Source organism: Pyxicephalus adspersus, chromosome 3 (assembly GCF_032062135.1).
Source record: "Pyxicephalus adspersus chromosome 3, UCB_Pads_2.0, whole genome shotgun sequence".
NCBI lineage: Eukaryota > Metazoa > Chordata > Amphibia > Anura > Pyxicephalidae > Pyxicephalus > Pyxicephalus adspersus.
This window is the reverse complement of record NC_092860.1, coordinates 126,688,452-126,705,830: the sequence shown is the minus strand read 5'-3', so window position 1 is coordinate 126,705,830 and position 17,379 is coordinate 126,688,452.

Below are 17,379 nucleotides of genomic sequence, written 5' to 3'. Positions count from 1 at the left end.
TTGATTTATGAAAGGTCTACAAGGCAGCAAACAGGACACCTCCAGTGAAGCAGAAGATCCAATAGTAGTACATAGCTGTGGTTGCTCTCCAAATGCCAGAACCTCCCGGATACACTGCTTCACATAAGGCACTGAAACCGGAAGTCTCAACCATTTTCAATCAAATCAAACTGCTTATGTATTTTTCCTGTGAAAAAAAAAGTTTCACAGGTATGCTTTAAGAAGACATACACTCAAATTTCCTTCCTATAAGTAATTAACTGCAATGGGGAAAATTGTTTATTCTGAATGTCACTGGAAGCCCCTATAAATAATGTTGCCTATCCTATCCAAGACCAGTTAGGGCAACTATCATCTAATTTCTATTCATGACTTAGACCCAACTTCATTGTTACCTCCAAATGTCCTTGCATGCCAAATAAAAGCATCATTCACAATTTCAATTTAAATGATTTTAAACGAATCATAAATAATTTTGATTTGATGGCAATATTTGCAGTGACTGGGACAATCTATAGTAACAAAGCTCTTTAACAACACTGAGTTATCATAAAAGTCAGTTCTCTATTTCTCACGTCACATAAACATCAATAATGAGCAAATAAAAATGCCAAAGAGAGGACAATAACTGAGGTGTAGACATGCCAGAAATAATGTTCTCAAAGGTCATCCAGATAACATATGGAGGGCAGAATGGGCGACAGCTGAAACAATGAGTTTCTTTTATAAGATAATAGAGTTCTACAGGTGAAACTTTACCTTCAAATTTTAGAAGAATAATTTTTAATTTTAAATACACTGTTACATGAGCTGAAGGTAAAGTAGAAACTACATATACTATTTAAGAGAAAACCAACAGAATTAAATTTTAAACTGTGATCATTAGGAAGTGATTAAAGCACAACTCCAGCCAAATATTACAACATTTAAAATTTTTGCTGCAAGATTCAACATCATTTTACAGATTTTCCTTGTAGTACTTTGTTGTGTTACTAGATGTCCTCAGTCTGATGGCAAGCTTCATTCAACCCACCTTCTCTAATGGACACTTAAAGCAGACCTTTAACCAAAATGATTACTTTTTAAAAGGGTAGATAACCCTTCTATATAAGGGTGTATGATTCTTTTTCTTTTTAACTCAAGTATTAAAAAAAAAAAAAGATGAAGCTCTTCCCCTTTGCCATAAAGACTAAATGTGAATGCAGAGCCTCCCGGGATAGATCCATCACATATCCCAGGAGTCTTTGAGCTACTCCAGGCATGTGCAGAAGGGGATTTTTCCTGCAATCTCACGCATGTGCATCGCCACGCTTTTTTTTTGCCATTTTCAGCAGGCTATCTCACCGGATCTCATATTAGCCTCCACACCAGGATGAAGGAGGATTCCAGAAAAGCATGGAAAATCAGTGACAGCTTTGTAGGAATCAAGAGATCTTTGTAATTAAATGTAACTGGGATTTTATCATTTTATGTTTAGTTCTGCTTTAAAGTAAAAGCAGCGCAGTGATAAGCTCACCTCTCTATCATTCTGTTTTCTCCTTCTATTAGCATATTCTTTCCTAGCACATGAGCACGTTCTCATACTCCAGACAGTACAGTGACTACAGAGACTGACACTTGGACAAGTTCAGGTAATTAGGCTACGTACACACATTATTATTATTATTATTATTAATAATAATAAACAGGATTTATATAGCGCCAACATATTACGCAGCGCTGTACATTAAATAGGGATTGCAAATGACAGACTAATACAGACAGTGATACAGGAGGAGAGGAGCCTGCCCGGAAGAGCTTACAATCTAGTAGGTGGGGGAATTTCACACACAATAGGATGGGACATGCAACAGTTGTCGTTGGAAACAACGAATAACGACCTATCGCTCGATAATCGTTAACAAAAAAAAGTGCACAACGGAAGGCCAGCAACACAGATGAATAAGGAATGTCGCTGGAAATGAACGACTGTTCTGGCGGATCTGTTTGGGCAACGATCGTTCGCTATCTATTGCGTGTACGGTCTTTCAGTAATCATGGATGGTTCTGCGGTACACTATTTCTTTACAAGTCACTTCCTGCATCGTTCAAACGATTGTATCTGGTGTGTTCCCCTAAAGCTATGTTGCACTTCATTGTGCAATGTGAATGTGCAAATATATTCAGTAAACCAAAAACAAAAATAATAATACTCCACTCCATTCTTGCCCATATTTATTTTCTTTTTTCAGACATTTTCAGCCAGCACATATACCTGTTGATCTTTCCAGAAACGCAGTGCCCTTGTGATTGCTTATGAGCTGAACAAAAAGCATAACATTTCCTACCTGCCTTCCAAGCTATCCTCTGTAATTTAATTTAAGGAAATCACTCTTCCTGCAGTAGTCCAATTTTCTAGCTAATTCAAAGCACATTGCAAGTCAATACAAAAACAATTTATAGAAAGGAAAACACTGCAAACAAGTATCTACAATACTCCATTTTCAGTGCTTTTCCCTATATTATTAAAGTTGCTGACAGGTTATGCAATTTGTTAAAAGCATTAGGTTAAGGGATAAAATAATGTACTATGTGTGTGTTTTCCTGTGCACAGAAGTTCAAGCACCAGCATAAAAGATTCCATATACTGGTGCTTGCAATAGAAATTCTTGTGATAAAGACCCGTACATATGAAATGTTTCCTATAGCATAGTATACAGTTTTTTTCCCCTATGTTCTCGTTTATGTCATTGAGTGGTATTAGATTATTTTATTTTATGTCATTTATTTTTCAATAGTATGCACACGTGCATTCAGCAATGCACCTTCTGGTAAAATGGCAAAAAGGCCGCAATAATTGCATGTCCAGCCTACCTGGTAAATTAGGACTGCACTGTATGCACTGAACACCAATGTATGATCAGCTAGCTAGGTGCATATTGGTACTGCCGAACATATTCACTGAAAAAGAAAGAAGGAATCAAAAATAATTCTTATTATTGTCCTTAGGAAGATTTACTTTGACTTCCTATTACATGTCTGGGACATGAAGGAAAGGCAAAAAAATTAATGGCCATTTTAACGTTTTTTTACTCTATCCTAAGCTAAAAATGAAGCTATAAATTTAAAAATAAATAAATAGAAATAAACAACTGGTGGAGCCATGGTTAGGCGTACATTGGTGAAGTTTTATTTTAAGATGCAGCATTTACTGGCTGAACATTGTATGCAATGAAATCTCCATTGCTGGATATTTTACCCATCTATGATAAGGTCTCAGGATAAAATAAAGCTATTGTTATTGCATAGACCATATATATCACCAGGCTTAGGTTTCTTTATTTTATTTTTAATAACCTTTGTTGTTTGGATTGATGTTCTTTCAGAAATACAACATTAGAAATACACAAGATTGGGGGTTGAGCTACTGAAAAAAGACCTTTTAGGTAGAAGAGTTTGAAAATTCAGGCCAAGAGTCTCATCTCATCATTTTATCTATGCTATGTGTATTTAGAAGTTCTGGAAGTTACATTTCTATAGTCATCTGTCATGCATAGGCATGTAACAGTACAAGACTGATCGGCTCAGCAGGTTTAGCCACTTGGAATGGATGCAGACAGACGGAGATAAATAGTTCCATGTCATTCCATAACACAAGTAGGTTCTTTGCTGTCTATTAATGACACATTCCCTTCTTTTTACATGCAATTAAGATGGTATTTGCTCAGGTATAGCTTTATCCAGCAGGTGACTTTTATCAAGAATATTCTAAATGAAGATGTCAGCAAGGGTTAGGGTTTCACACAGAAATTTTGTATATCTGGCAAACACTGTACAATTGGTAAATAGAGATGGAGAAGTTTGGTTCAGCTATCTTACCTTATTTTGTGATGAAACTTTTCGACATTTGCTTTGTTGACATAACAGGTGAAGCGGAACTTGGCAGGAACAGCAAGACTGACATATAAATGCTACAATTCCCACCTGCTGCCAGCGTGGCTTTTAAAGAGCAACTCATAAATTTTCTGCAAGTATTTGTCTATGGTATAATATCATTGTAACCATTGCAGTTCAGCCATTTTCTACTAGAAAGACCAGAGTGGTGTTAAATATGTTCTGTAAAAAACCAACAATTGTACCCAGGGCTGAATTTTCCACTAGGTCACATAGGCAATTGCTTTGGGTGCCATGCTGACTAGGGGTGACTAGGGGTGATCATGCAGCTACCTTCTTCTCTGCACTGTCCTCTATACACCTGGAGAGGAGCAGCTAAACAATTCAAAGATTTTTGGCATAAGTTGCAGAGGATGCCATCTTCTATCAGCCTGCTTTCTCCCTTCTTTCACTTGGCCAGCGTCGGGGTCATAATGAGGAACCCTGCTCACTAACCATTGGACTTGGGGTGGGGAACAGAGATTAGGCTGCCGGTTGTCAGCTTGAAGGTATTAGAATAGCGGAAAGAGTTCATGTGACCAGAGGGTGTACAGAACAAAGTGTAAACTTTAGTTGGTCTGTGCCTCGTGCCCTTGTGTAACTCTGCACTGGTATGGCATAAAAATGCAAGAAGCTGGAGAAGTTTGCAGAGAGGAAAGTGATATGTGGGACAAAGGCTGTTATTGGCTTGCAAGGAAGGAGAGGGGGCAACAAAAGCTAGCTGCCCTAGGGAAAAAAATAAAAATATATTTAAAGTGGAACTATTTTATAAAATATTGCAAGCAGACTGCAGAAAAACAGAAAATAAAGCAAACTTACATGCCTGTTTACAATTTGTTGTACAGTACACTGAGTTGTGCTTGTGCAGCTCATTGTACAATCCTCATTGTACAATCCTTCATTTTAAACCTGGCCAAACAAGCTGACCAAGGATCCTGAAAGCAGAGCACCAAAATGAGGAATGGTATGCTTAAAAAATTGCAACCATGCTGGCTTGTCCCATCTGCAATAGTGAACTTGCCCGCTCACATATTGTTTGAAAAAGTTTAGTTCCACTTTATTGACATAAACAAACATTGACAAAAAACTGAGATGCCTGCAAAATGCTTCATCATGAAACACCCTATTGAAATGCCCTGACATTAAAATAGTAGTTGCCCGGTCACCCTGACCACCAAAACTCCCCTCAATATTTTGAGACTTTTAATGACTTTTCTCACCTGGAAACTTTTTTAATTATTGTCTAAAAGTATTAATGGCAGTGGGTCAGCATACCAATCTGGTAAGTTACATTATAGAAGGATGCCAGTAAGAGCAAGCATTGTATTTCTTTATGAAAGGATGACTTTAATATAGTGTAGTGCTACTTTTGTCCAGCAGAGGGGACAAGTCATAAGCAACGCAGACACCTTGCCACCTGAAAAAAGAATAATTTACCTGTATTCAATGGGGAAACACAGACAAAGATAGCAATCTTGTTTTTTTCTCTGGTTAATGGGTGGTTGTGTAAAATATAGAAATGGTCGCTTACACTGGTGGTCAATGAGAAATAAAATGTGTAAATACTGCTGTCCTGCTGCCTTAATGCCTTTTTTACTGCTGGTGAATGTGAGAAAAAGAGATTCATCAAAACATTGATCAGAGATAAGACATTCACTATGCAGCTACCATCATGCAGGATTCCAGTCTTCACAGAAAATATCTGCAGTACGGCCAGGCCCTATTGACTGATTTGTGGGTAAAGGGTTCTGTTTCAGCATATATATACCAAAAGATTCCCAAAGTCCTATGAGTTTCCTCAAGAGAAAACATGAAAGCCCCTTTCCAACAGACCGGGAGAACTGGATTTTCGACTCAGTCTCAAACCTCAAACTATCTTTCAACATCAGGAGTTTGGGGGATGCACAAACATTGCTCTCAGGCTTTATCCTGCAGCATGCAGTCAGTTCTGTAAATTTTAGAGTGAACCCCTTCCTGTTTCAGACACGTAGGATATTTCACTTTTAAATCTTAATATTTAAATACCTTTTTTTTAAAAGAGGATATGAAGACAGTGGCATGTGTAGTTAAAAACAACACAATAACAATTGAGATAAAAAAGTAAAAAAAAATCATGCCATACATCAATCATGGCATAACTATTAAATACAGGAAAAAAGAACAGAAAGAACAATAGACAGACTGCATACTCAGTTCCTATTTCACTTCTGAGACTCATACCACACGTGGATACCTCCACATCATTCTCCAGGGGTCCAATCTTTTCTAATCCCAACCAAACCTAGAAGCATAACGACATCTATTTATAAGGCCACTTTTCCATTGCTGTAGCCCTTTTCTTGCCTTAAATTCTCTACCCACTTGGTACTCTATTACTATTTCCATTTTGGGGATTCTTTGTTAGCAGTTCTGAAGGCGAGGGGCACACACATATTGTTATCTTCAGCAATAATAATAACTCTGGAAGATGCATTACTTGCTATATTGTCTTCCTTCTCTCTAAGTGCCATTTTAAGCATCCTACACACTGGAAATTCATGTGAAAACACAGGCCCTACCCTGTGTTTCCTCTAGGACTATTGATCAATCACATGGTAGACCTGTTTTTTTTACACCACACAGAGAAAAATTGATGCATCTTCGATGGCCCCTAAAGCATTATTAACAGGCCAACAACAGCGGCCCCTTCACCTGTTCAGGGAGAACTTTCCCCCAATCAATGAAACAAAACCTTTCTTACCATTATTCAGTGGGATAGAAGAATAAAGTCATAGCTACACTTTTTTACAAGCACCATGTACCAATATAAAAACTTGCGATTATGATGTATATTGTTTTTACCACATTGATATTGAGCAGAGTTTTTACCGCAATGTTTTTACCACATTGAGCAGAGTTCTACATAAACACATGATTGAGCCCTTGTGAGTTTTATTTTTCCATGACTTCAAACATAAAGCCTATTCGGATGAGCCCAGCATAAATATACCCATCATACAGAGAGCAATAGCCAAGACAGATGGGATGGTGGTGGGGTGTGGGCAATAGTGGTTAGACAAGTTTTCAGACCTGGCTGATGTACTGTATATTTATTAAGGTTTACCTGTGTTGTCTGTTGCTGCCTGAAGATAAAGCTTGTAAACAAGGAAACTGATAACACTAAATGTGTATTTGGCTAAATGGTATACAGTAAAGTGTGAGACAAATGTGTGCTCATGCAAGGTCCCCACCCAAGGATTTGGGCTCAGGTATAGCTCTGTTACAGACTCTACAATTGTTTGTAATTGTCCTGGGAAAAATCTAGGGTATATACAAATGGCCACAAATTGACATTGTTTAGCAAATCATTGTACTGGATCACTAGATGACCAATGACACCCATTGTTTAACTTATAAAGAGGATGAATTAGGTCACTTCCCACTTGACCTTCCGCTCCATTGAACAGAACAGCCTGCTCATTAGCTTGTCTGTACATTGATGGTCGGTTCCAATGGCACCAGAAATGATCACAGAACATTGTTTAGAGTCATTTATTGAATAACTATACCAAGCTTATGCATCTTATTGTGTTGTTGCAATATTACTCCACAGGCAAAAGTCTGTTCAACCAGCAATGCCCCTAGGCCGAGAATACCTTTGTATGCAAAGTTTTTGTGGTGCTAGATGTCCTCAACTAGTGAAGCTGCAGGTGTAGTCATTGTAAAATTTCTTCACCTAAACAAAAAGGAGAAATATGGGGGCTGCCATTGCCAATTTTATTTTGAAGGTGATAGATGCTTGGGTCTTTTGCTGACCCAATGGATTTATTAACGACCTGCATTCAGATCAAATATACAATGAAGCAATTATACAATGAAGTCTGAATATATGGCATGTCAACTCAATGAAGCCACTAGCATTTTCCAAAAAAAAGGTGGGGAACATCAACTTTTATATTTCAAAAACAAAGAAGCAATTAATGACTAAGGTACAGGTAGTCCCCTGTAGGTTTGTTCCTAAGTTGGATTTCTATGTAAGTTGGAACAGGTACATTATTTTAAAAAATGCAATTGGGAGAAATGTTTGTCTCAACATATTATTAGACAGCATGGCTATGTACACACATGCAATGGTTCTCGTCCGATAATCGGAGCCGCAGGTTACCGGCCGTCATTAGGCTGGATCGGCCAGGGGGCATTAGCCCGGAACAAACTACCAGCTAGGTTGTATCTAGCCTAGTGGCCTGGGTTTGCTGACTCTGCTTTTAACTATGTTGTATACTACATAATCCTGTATATTGCATAGCCCTAAACCACTGTTTTCTGTAAACTATTCTGTACATTATACACCCCTGACAAACGTCTTCAGCTTCAGATTACACATCTGCAATTGTACAATTTTACTAAAATGTAGAGGCTATTTAATCGCAACTCTGTTGATGTCACTTATATTTTCTTTGGACATTTCAGCATATGTGGCCTCCACTTTCATGTTTTCCCTTGGTTTCTTTTTATCTTAAACATTGCAGAGCAAAGAGGATATACTGTTACAAGACAAGCCATAAACTTGACATCACCCTACTTTTTCGGCACTGACTACCTTTGACCAAACCCCCCATGCCTTCAGCAGGTATTAACTTTTCACACAAAGAACTTTAAATGTCACTCCTAAATATTTTGAAATGTAGACAACTATGCATTTAATATAGTAAAATTAAAGTAATTTATTTGCTCTAGATACATTCACCTAGAAGCAAAAACAAATCGGGAATAGACCATTATGGATGGGTTGAGTCATTGAAAATGATAAAAGCACACACATAAATGCGAAAGTCAGGCAGTTGGAGTTTAGCTATATGATCGTGGTCATTGTGATTCCAGAGATAAGAGCAGGTGCAGCGTTTAACAATTCAATGTGAAACATGCAAACACAGGTGTGGTGTATTTCCTCTAACACACCATTGGTTTTGACAGTTCCACAGTGTCCAAATAAAGGAGTATTTAAGCAACAACAACCACTATAACCTAATGTCAAATAATTGCTCAGTAGCAGTGAGTGTGTAAATCTATATGAGAAACAGAACTGGGACTATCATTTATGGAAGAACAACAGACAAGGGCTATCCGTTCTGCATATAAATACACTAAGGCTACGTACACACGTGCAATAATGATCATTGAAAATGAACGACTAACAACCGATCGTCCGATTATTGTTAACAAATAAAAGTGCACATTGACTGGCCAACAACGCCGACAAACAAGGAATGTCGCTGGAAATGAACGATCATCATTGTGTGTACGGTCGTTCAGTGATCGTGGATGGTTCTGTGATACACTTTCTCCTGTACAGGTCACTTTCTGCATCGTTCAAACGATCATATCTAGTGTGTGTACATTATTGGTGGATTTTATTTGAACGATTGTGTGGTTTTAGCATGTAGAGAATTGTGCACAATGATCGTGAACATTTGCTGATCAGTCGTTAATCGTTTGTATGCTAACCACAATTATTACACATGTGCACAAAGCACTAGGCTAGTCAGAGGCTGAAGGGCAGCCAGAGGGGACAGAGCTCCAGGAAAGCCAGCAGGCAAACAAGACTTGAACTGTGAGTGAAACAGTGTTGATATTGAGTGTTAGAGAGACGGGGCACCCAGTGAGGTAGCTAGATGCCCAGCCAGGCTACTGTTTATTGTTTTTACTTTAAAATGCTGGAGAGTGTGCTGTAACTGTGGTCTAACGAAATAAAACTGCTGTTATTTTGGACATTTGGTGTCTGCTGCCTCTTATCTGCCCTGTAAGCATCCCGTTACCATGAGTTACCATGAGCAACCCCCAGTAAGCTACCACAATATATATATATATATATATATATATATACATACTTATATATAATATTTATATGTTCGTGTGTGTTTATTCCGTTATTTCCTCTACATCACTTTCTCCTGTACTTGTCACTTCCTGCATCTTTCAAACGATCGCATCTAGTGTCTGTTTATTATTGGAGGATTATCTTTAAATGTTCCTATTGTTACAGCGTGTACAGAACCATCCACTATACGATCTTTCAAAATAATGGTGAATAATTGTTAACTGTTCCTTTTCTAAAGACAATCATTGCACATGTGTACGTAGCCTTAGTGTGCAACACACTGGGAGGTAAACCTCGAACTACTTTTACGGTGGCATTGGACATTGTATATACAACCCTGCTGAATCACATTACTGTTGAAGAATATGCACTAATGGGTTTGATATTCCATGTTTTTTGGAGAAAGTTAATGGAGTCTGGTTTTCGATCTTTAAACCATTGCTGAATAATTGGGAGTCCTGAAACCCAACCCTCCCTTGACCCTGCTGAATTTGGGTATTGAGAAAAATCCTGTGGAATTTAGACCTATAGTCACTCATTGTGTATGTGCAACTAGACAAACTTTTGCTAGGTTTTGGTAGCAGACAGGGGTTCCCAATATTTTAGAAAATATTCCCAAATTGAAAAAAATGTTTGCAACACTGATCAAGTGGTTACATTTCATGCACAATGGTTTTGGCTTACTCTTAAGAGACTAAAAAAAAGAATCAGAAGGGTTATAATAGGTTGTGTTGGCAAAATGTATATGTAGTTTTTTTTTTGTTTCTTCTCCTCCTTATAATTTGATATTTTGTTATTATTGTGTACTATTGTCTTGCATGTACTTGACTGCCCTGGATGTATAGTATGTTTCTTTCTATTTTTGTTGGACTGTTGAAAAAATAGTTTCAATAAAAATTAATATTAAAAAAAATATATTATCTCTGATTCCCTGTAAACCGGACATCCTGGTGGATGGTGTTCTAATTGGCAAAGATATGAGAATGAAAAAGTCTGATTGTTTACTGAATAAAGTTATCAGAGATATAGAAATGTAAATGACACAAACTATTAAAACTATGTATTGATTAAAACATTTAATGTATCAGCTGGTTCTCTGCTGTATGATATTAATAAAATGTGGATGGGCCCTAATTGTCATCATGTACAGAGCAGTAACATTTTTCCCCTGAATTCTACACGGTGACACTGAATAGCTGTGACTGGTTAGACAGCAAAAATGTGTTTGGGGGGACTAGTCTTACCAAACAGAGAAATATGTAAGAGTATAGGAAAAAGGTATGAAGGTCTCTCAACCAATTTTCCCACCATTATGAAGAGCTCTCAGCCTAAGATTCAGACCTGATTTTATGAGTTTTTATTGTTTACAGACTTTAACACTTTGGCATTTACATATTTTCAAAAGCTGAACATTACTTCCTGCCTAACTAGACTTGTGCTGCCCTACCTGTAGTCTAGTTGATTTTTCAGCCAAAGAACCTGATACCAAAAAAGTCTGCATTGGTAATAACTAAAACCGACATTTAGAGTAAAAGTAAGAGAAACTGTCACCTTCTACTGCTAGTAACTTGGTTTAAGGCAGCAGTCGCCAACCTTTCCGACCTCACAGACCACTAAATTCATAATTTTATATCCTGCGGACCATTAATATGAAATTTATTAAAAAGATAAATACATTTGTAAAATAATGATCTTCCTAATGGTGCCTGACAAGGACTGTGGAGATTTTGATTAATTGATCAGCTCACCGTTAAGTGAAGTATTACTATTGGTACTATTATCATTAGTTGCATTATCTTGGGTATTACTAAATAAATGCAAAATATTTGTTTGCTTTTTCACACTCATTATGGATTTATTTCAATCCAATCTAGGACCAAACAGGAAATGATAGTTACCAAAGTAAAACTATTTGATGTCATTAAATATTTATTTTAAAATTAAAGAAAATACACAGTTAAGGTCATGCTTACCTTAAAGAGCGTCTGAGAAAAAAACAAAATAAAACAATCAGATCAGAATCGGAATTCACAGGGCGAGGTGACTGTTGTAATGGTGGAAACAATACTGAAGCGTACGGCTCCGTAACGGTTGCCTCATACAACTTTAGACTACACTTACGCCACGCTGTTTTTCCGTCTCTAGTACAGTTCATGAATTTAGTGCAATAGAAAGGCGAAAATTGTCATTCAGAATAAAAGAACTTTTTAAATATTATTTTTGTTTTATTATTAATAAAACATAAAAATTGCAAATAATGTCCAACTTTTTCTGCAGACCACCAAAATTTTCTTGCGGACCACCAGCTAGTCAGCAGCATGTTTATAGGTATTTGCATGCTGTTCTTTGAATCCTTGCTACATTAGGCCTAGGCTGATCATATAGAAACCCAGCACTGCAGAAATGTGAAACTTCATTTGCTAAACCCTAAAATATGTATTTGTGTTGCCCAATCCACACCTTCTAAAAGATGTCAGAAAACTAGAAACATACAAGTATGTCAATAGGCAATATGTAAATACAGAGAATAAATAATACATACATTATATGCTGATATTGCAAAATTCTTGCAGTATGTTGCCTTTCCATAGGGCCTGGGAGTGTACAATAAAACCACTTTGCCATACTTAGATATCTTTATTTCAATGATTTCTACAAAGCACTATATTTTTCTATTAAACTACTGAATAAACTTAGCAGTGTGTGAATCTTTCTGTTTAGCCACATTCACCTAGGCAATAGGTGAGCATAAAAGATCTTTCTTCTTGGAGAAACAGTAGGCTGGAAATTTACTAGACCTTTACACAAGCTTTTTTTACACACTAATCTATATGAGACTATTAAAAAACTGCAGATTACAGAAACCTATTTTAACTACCTGTCATTGGGCCAGATTGGGGCAAATGATTTACAGGTATAACAATTCAAAAAACATTGTGCAATTCAACATGTTATAACTTAACAGCAGGAACTTGTGTTAAAAGAATGTTTCCTTTTTTCCTTAAAAAATAATAAAATGTATTTATTATAATAATTCAAGATAATAAAAAATATATTAACTTTGAATTAAGTCTGAAAAATATGTATGTTCGGGTAGCTACAAGGAGGTGTTAAAGAAAATGGACCATACTTTCTCACCATAACATGAAGTTCTGTTATCTATTTGTTGAAATAAACTTTAAGGGTAAAGTTTAATGTGTATTGGCAGTCAGACAGAGAACAAACAACTTCTTATGTGTGGGTGGGAAACCCAGTCTAGCATACATGGCATCCCTGTTTTGAAAAGATTGTCAAAAAATTCCATATACATTTAACTGATAAAGAAAAATATATACATAAACCATTTTGGTTCTCCTTTATCTCTGTAAATGACTCTTCAAACATAATCCCTTCTCTTTTTCCTGAAATATATATCAGTAGGGATTTTGCTTCTGCTACCCTGTAGGGCAACGACAGTGAATGATTAACAAGAACAGATCAAACAGAATGAGCTTTAGATATACATATTCAGTTACACAAATCCACCATGTTTTTTTTTTAACTATCATTACCTGACCAAGGTCAGGTTTAAAGATTCTGAGTCCAGCCTATAGTCAGCAGTGTTGGTAGAACAGAGGTATGCTTTCTCGAGGAGCACGTTCACCACAACTTATCCTATAACTTATCTGCCATTCCAAAAAACTGTGTTGCCATGCCCCAGGGTGTCTGCGCCTTCCAACTGAATACGTTTTCTGCCCCCGAGTCTAGGAAGGTCTAGGCTAGTACACCAAAGGATTTAGGCAATCTACTTTTATTTTCTATAGTTTTTTTTCATTTATACAGAAATAGGAAACAGTTAGGCCAAAACATGGAGGAAGGCAAGGCTGAACCTAGTAGGGCTATATACTCAAAAGCCGCAACAGGAGACAATTTTACAGGACAATGGAGGGGGTTAGAAAGTCAGTATGACTAAATAGTTAGGAAGGGGAGAAAAGAGATAACAGGATGATATTACTTAGGGCAGAGAGAGAAAAAAGGGTCTAGATCAGCCTTTATTGTCTTTTTTTAACCCTTGAAAAAACTGTGTCTTCAGGGAACCCCTGTTATAAATTTTATATCCACAGCTTACAGTACATTACCATTAGTGGGAAGAAAGCAACTAAAGCTGCGTACACACGGCAAATTTTTCTCGCCCGATAATCGGTATCGGCCAATTATCGGGCGAAAATCTGCCGTGTGTACAGTCGGTCGTCGGACAATCGACGTCCTGGCGGATCCATGGACGATGGACGACGACCGATCCTAATGAAAGGGAAGGGGAGAGCGCGCAGCAGGGTGCCGCTCCGTCGCTCTCCCCCTCCCCTCTCCATAGAGCATGAACGGTGCTGTATGTACAGCATCGTTCATGCATCGTGCAGTCTTTTCTCGTTGGAAAGGATCGTGAAAGATCCTTTCCAACGAGAAAAATTGCAGGTGTGTACGCAGCTTTACTTTGCTGGCCATTGGAAAGAATGTTATCTTTACAGATAGCCAAACAAATTATGGTGTCACAGGTAACTGACCCCAGAGGTCCAAATTGCCCATTGTTCAAGGAACCCCTAGCAACCCCTGCAATAACCCTTGGGTCCCATAGAACCTTGGTTGAGAAACACTGATCTAGACTATACAGGAAGGGCCAATGAAGCGGCAAGATTGGATTATGAAGGGGTAAACAGTACGACCACTATATCAGACATCATAGAGCAAGAGGAAAGGTACCCACAGGTATTGACACCTGCTGAGTAATCTGCTTTCTTCTGAGTTGTGATCACTGTGCTCATAAATTGTCTTGTTGTGTTGTTGAATATGATAAAGTTAGATTTAAGTTTCAATACTATATATGCACTTTAAAAGTTTCAAACAAAAAGAGAATTTTACAAAAAAATGACAGGATTGTTATCTGCATGACAAAGGAAAAGCCTAGAAGTTACACGCTGATACCAGTCATGAGTTATGATGCCACAAATCCTTGCTCTCTTATTGGAGAAAATATTTCCTCTAGTTACAAGGAAAAGCTGCATACAACCTTGGACATTTAGGTCAGAAGTGCCATTCAAAGTTTTATTTGTCAAATAATACACATTCCTCTTCTGAACTAATTTCAAGAATTTATCCAACTGAAGTTTATTTCTTCACACTAGTACTTAAAATAGAATTTTACCTCTTCATTGTTCACAACACAGATCTTAATTCTTTTATTCAGAACAAAACACCTCATGGATAAAATTTGCACGATTACACACCCTATTTACCAAGGTGATGTCAGCAATAGATTTAAAAATACTTATCTACTATTTTATATTGTTAAGGATTACCTATGCAGTCTAAAGATTTACTCAGCAACTACAGCTTGCTTGCCATGCCCATCAGATTAACCTTTGCTCCAAGGGTGTTCACCAAGGTTGCTGTTGTAGCTGCCCTAAGAAATTAAGCCCTACACATTATTCCTTATCTGAATGATTGGTTTCTTAGATCTCACTACTCACTCTAAACAATTAGGCCCTGCCTATACAAGACATGTTTTTTTGTGTCTGAAACCTTCCACTTTGGAATACAGAAGGTGCTAACCATTTTAGCAGACAAGGCCAATAAAATCAGGTTCATAGTCTCCTGAATATATATAATATCATCCCTAACACTTATTCAGGAAAATCATAGACTTTCTCTATTCCACTTGCACTATTAGAATTTTACCAAGCCACAGACTTGTGTATATTATATATATATAGAGCCCTCATCAAGACCAAAGATCTTTTAACCAACCACAAACAGATCTGATGACCACAAATTCTTCAAAAAACATTTTGCATATTGTAGTTTAAAAGTGTTAAACACTTTTAGATTTTTATTGACATCTCTGCTTTGGAGAGACAAACTGTCTCCATTTTACTCATCAGTTATGCTACTGACACAGAAATCGATGGGAACATTCAAAATGTAACAGGAGGTGATAGGAAATCTTCCAATGAGGACACCTATTCCAGTGGCCACTATTCAAGAGGAAATTTTCTGACTTTGAAAAGATATCCTGTTGCTTTCTGGGTTAAATCCCGCAGAAGTTTTACCTGTATTTTATGGTAACCAAAACTAAAAAAAAGGTTTTGGCTTTAAAAATACTTCAAGTGAATTACTCAATAGGAAGAAAAATTCCTGGAATTATGATTCATAATGTGTGAATCTGCCAGTGCAGAATGGCAGGGGGTGAAGCAAGAAATTACAACAATGGATGTCTCTATAATTAAGAGAAAAATACATACAATATTGTATGACACAAAAACTTAGAAATATTGTATATGTTGGAATGCCATGCTCTTGTAAATATTCATGCAAATAGCACAGTGGACTACAAATGGGTTTGTACATTAAATCCATGTGTCCTACAATACCTTAACAACACACCAAAATGTGAATGTAAAAAAATAGGTTGTGGTTTTAATTTGTATTTTATTTTTTTTTTAAATTTTAAACATATTTGGTGGACTCCCCTCCCATTCCTCTGCGACTCTAAAGACGGAAAGGGAAACTCGCAGATGCCTGGGATACATAGGTCACATATCCCGGGAGGTTGCGGGCTGCTCCTTCTGTCCATGTCTGTAACCAGAAAGAATAAGGAAGCCAGGATGGAACAGGACTTACTAGACTGGGTTTGCTGAGGGACTGATGGCTTTTTTTGTTTTTGTTGAAAGTTCCACTTTAACCCTTCTAGCGTTCTAATTCTGTCCGTATTTTCCACGCAAAAAGCGTTACATTTTTTGGCATGGAAATTTATTTCACATTGTAGGCCTATAATTCTTAGGCATAACTCACTGAAATATGTCCCATATTTAATAAATGTATTAATAAAATTTAAATAAAAAACACAATAATCTGTTAAAAAAATAAATGAAACATAATATAACTGTACAGTAGCATATAATATATATAATATAATATTTATTATATATATAATAAATCAAGATTTCTTTGTATTGGACTCAATACAGCTATTTTGTATTGAATCCAATACAAAATTTTTTGAATTTCCCACCGCTCCTACTGGTTGCACCAACACATGCCACCAGGAAACCCCGGAGATCATCTCTGCATTCGCCAGCTGAAGATGGGAGGGAGAAGACGTGTCCTGAGGACCTGCGAGGACCCCGAGTGTGACTTGGGATTACTGCTTTTTGCAAGGAAAATCCACCCGGAGTCACACTCGGGAATACCGCTAGGGGGGTTAAAGCATACCTGGGACAAAGAAATAAAAAAAAATACAAGTAGGATGGATAACAGCAAACCTATAGCGTGTTGTATGTTTATTTTTCCAAGAAGCAAACCTGGAAGATTTGTGTCTTAGAAAAATAAACATGTTCTTTTTAAAACTAGAATAAATGCTTGCATTTGGCTGTCTGTCTCATATTATTCCATGCACAGCAATAGTCTGGGTGTTGCAGTGTACAGTTGCTGACAGAACGGTGGAAACTGTTTCCCAATTCACAATCCTCACATTATAAATAATAACAAGCACACACATTTGAGTGATATTTTCTGAAGAAATTATTCTTTGAAAAAAGTGTTTGTTTATGCAGTTATTCTGTAGAGGCTGATGGTGG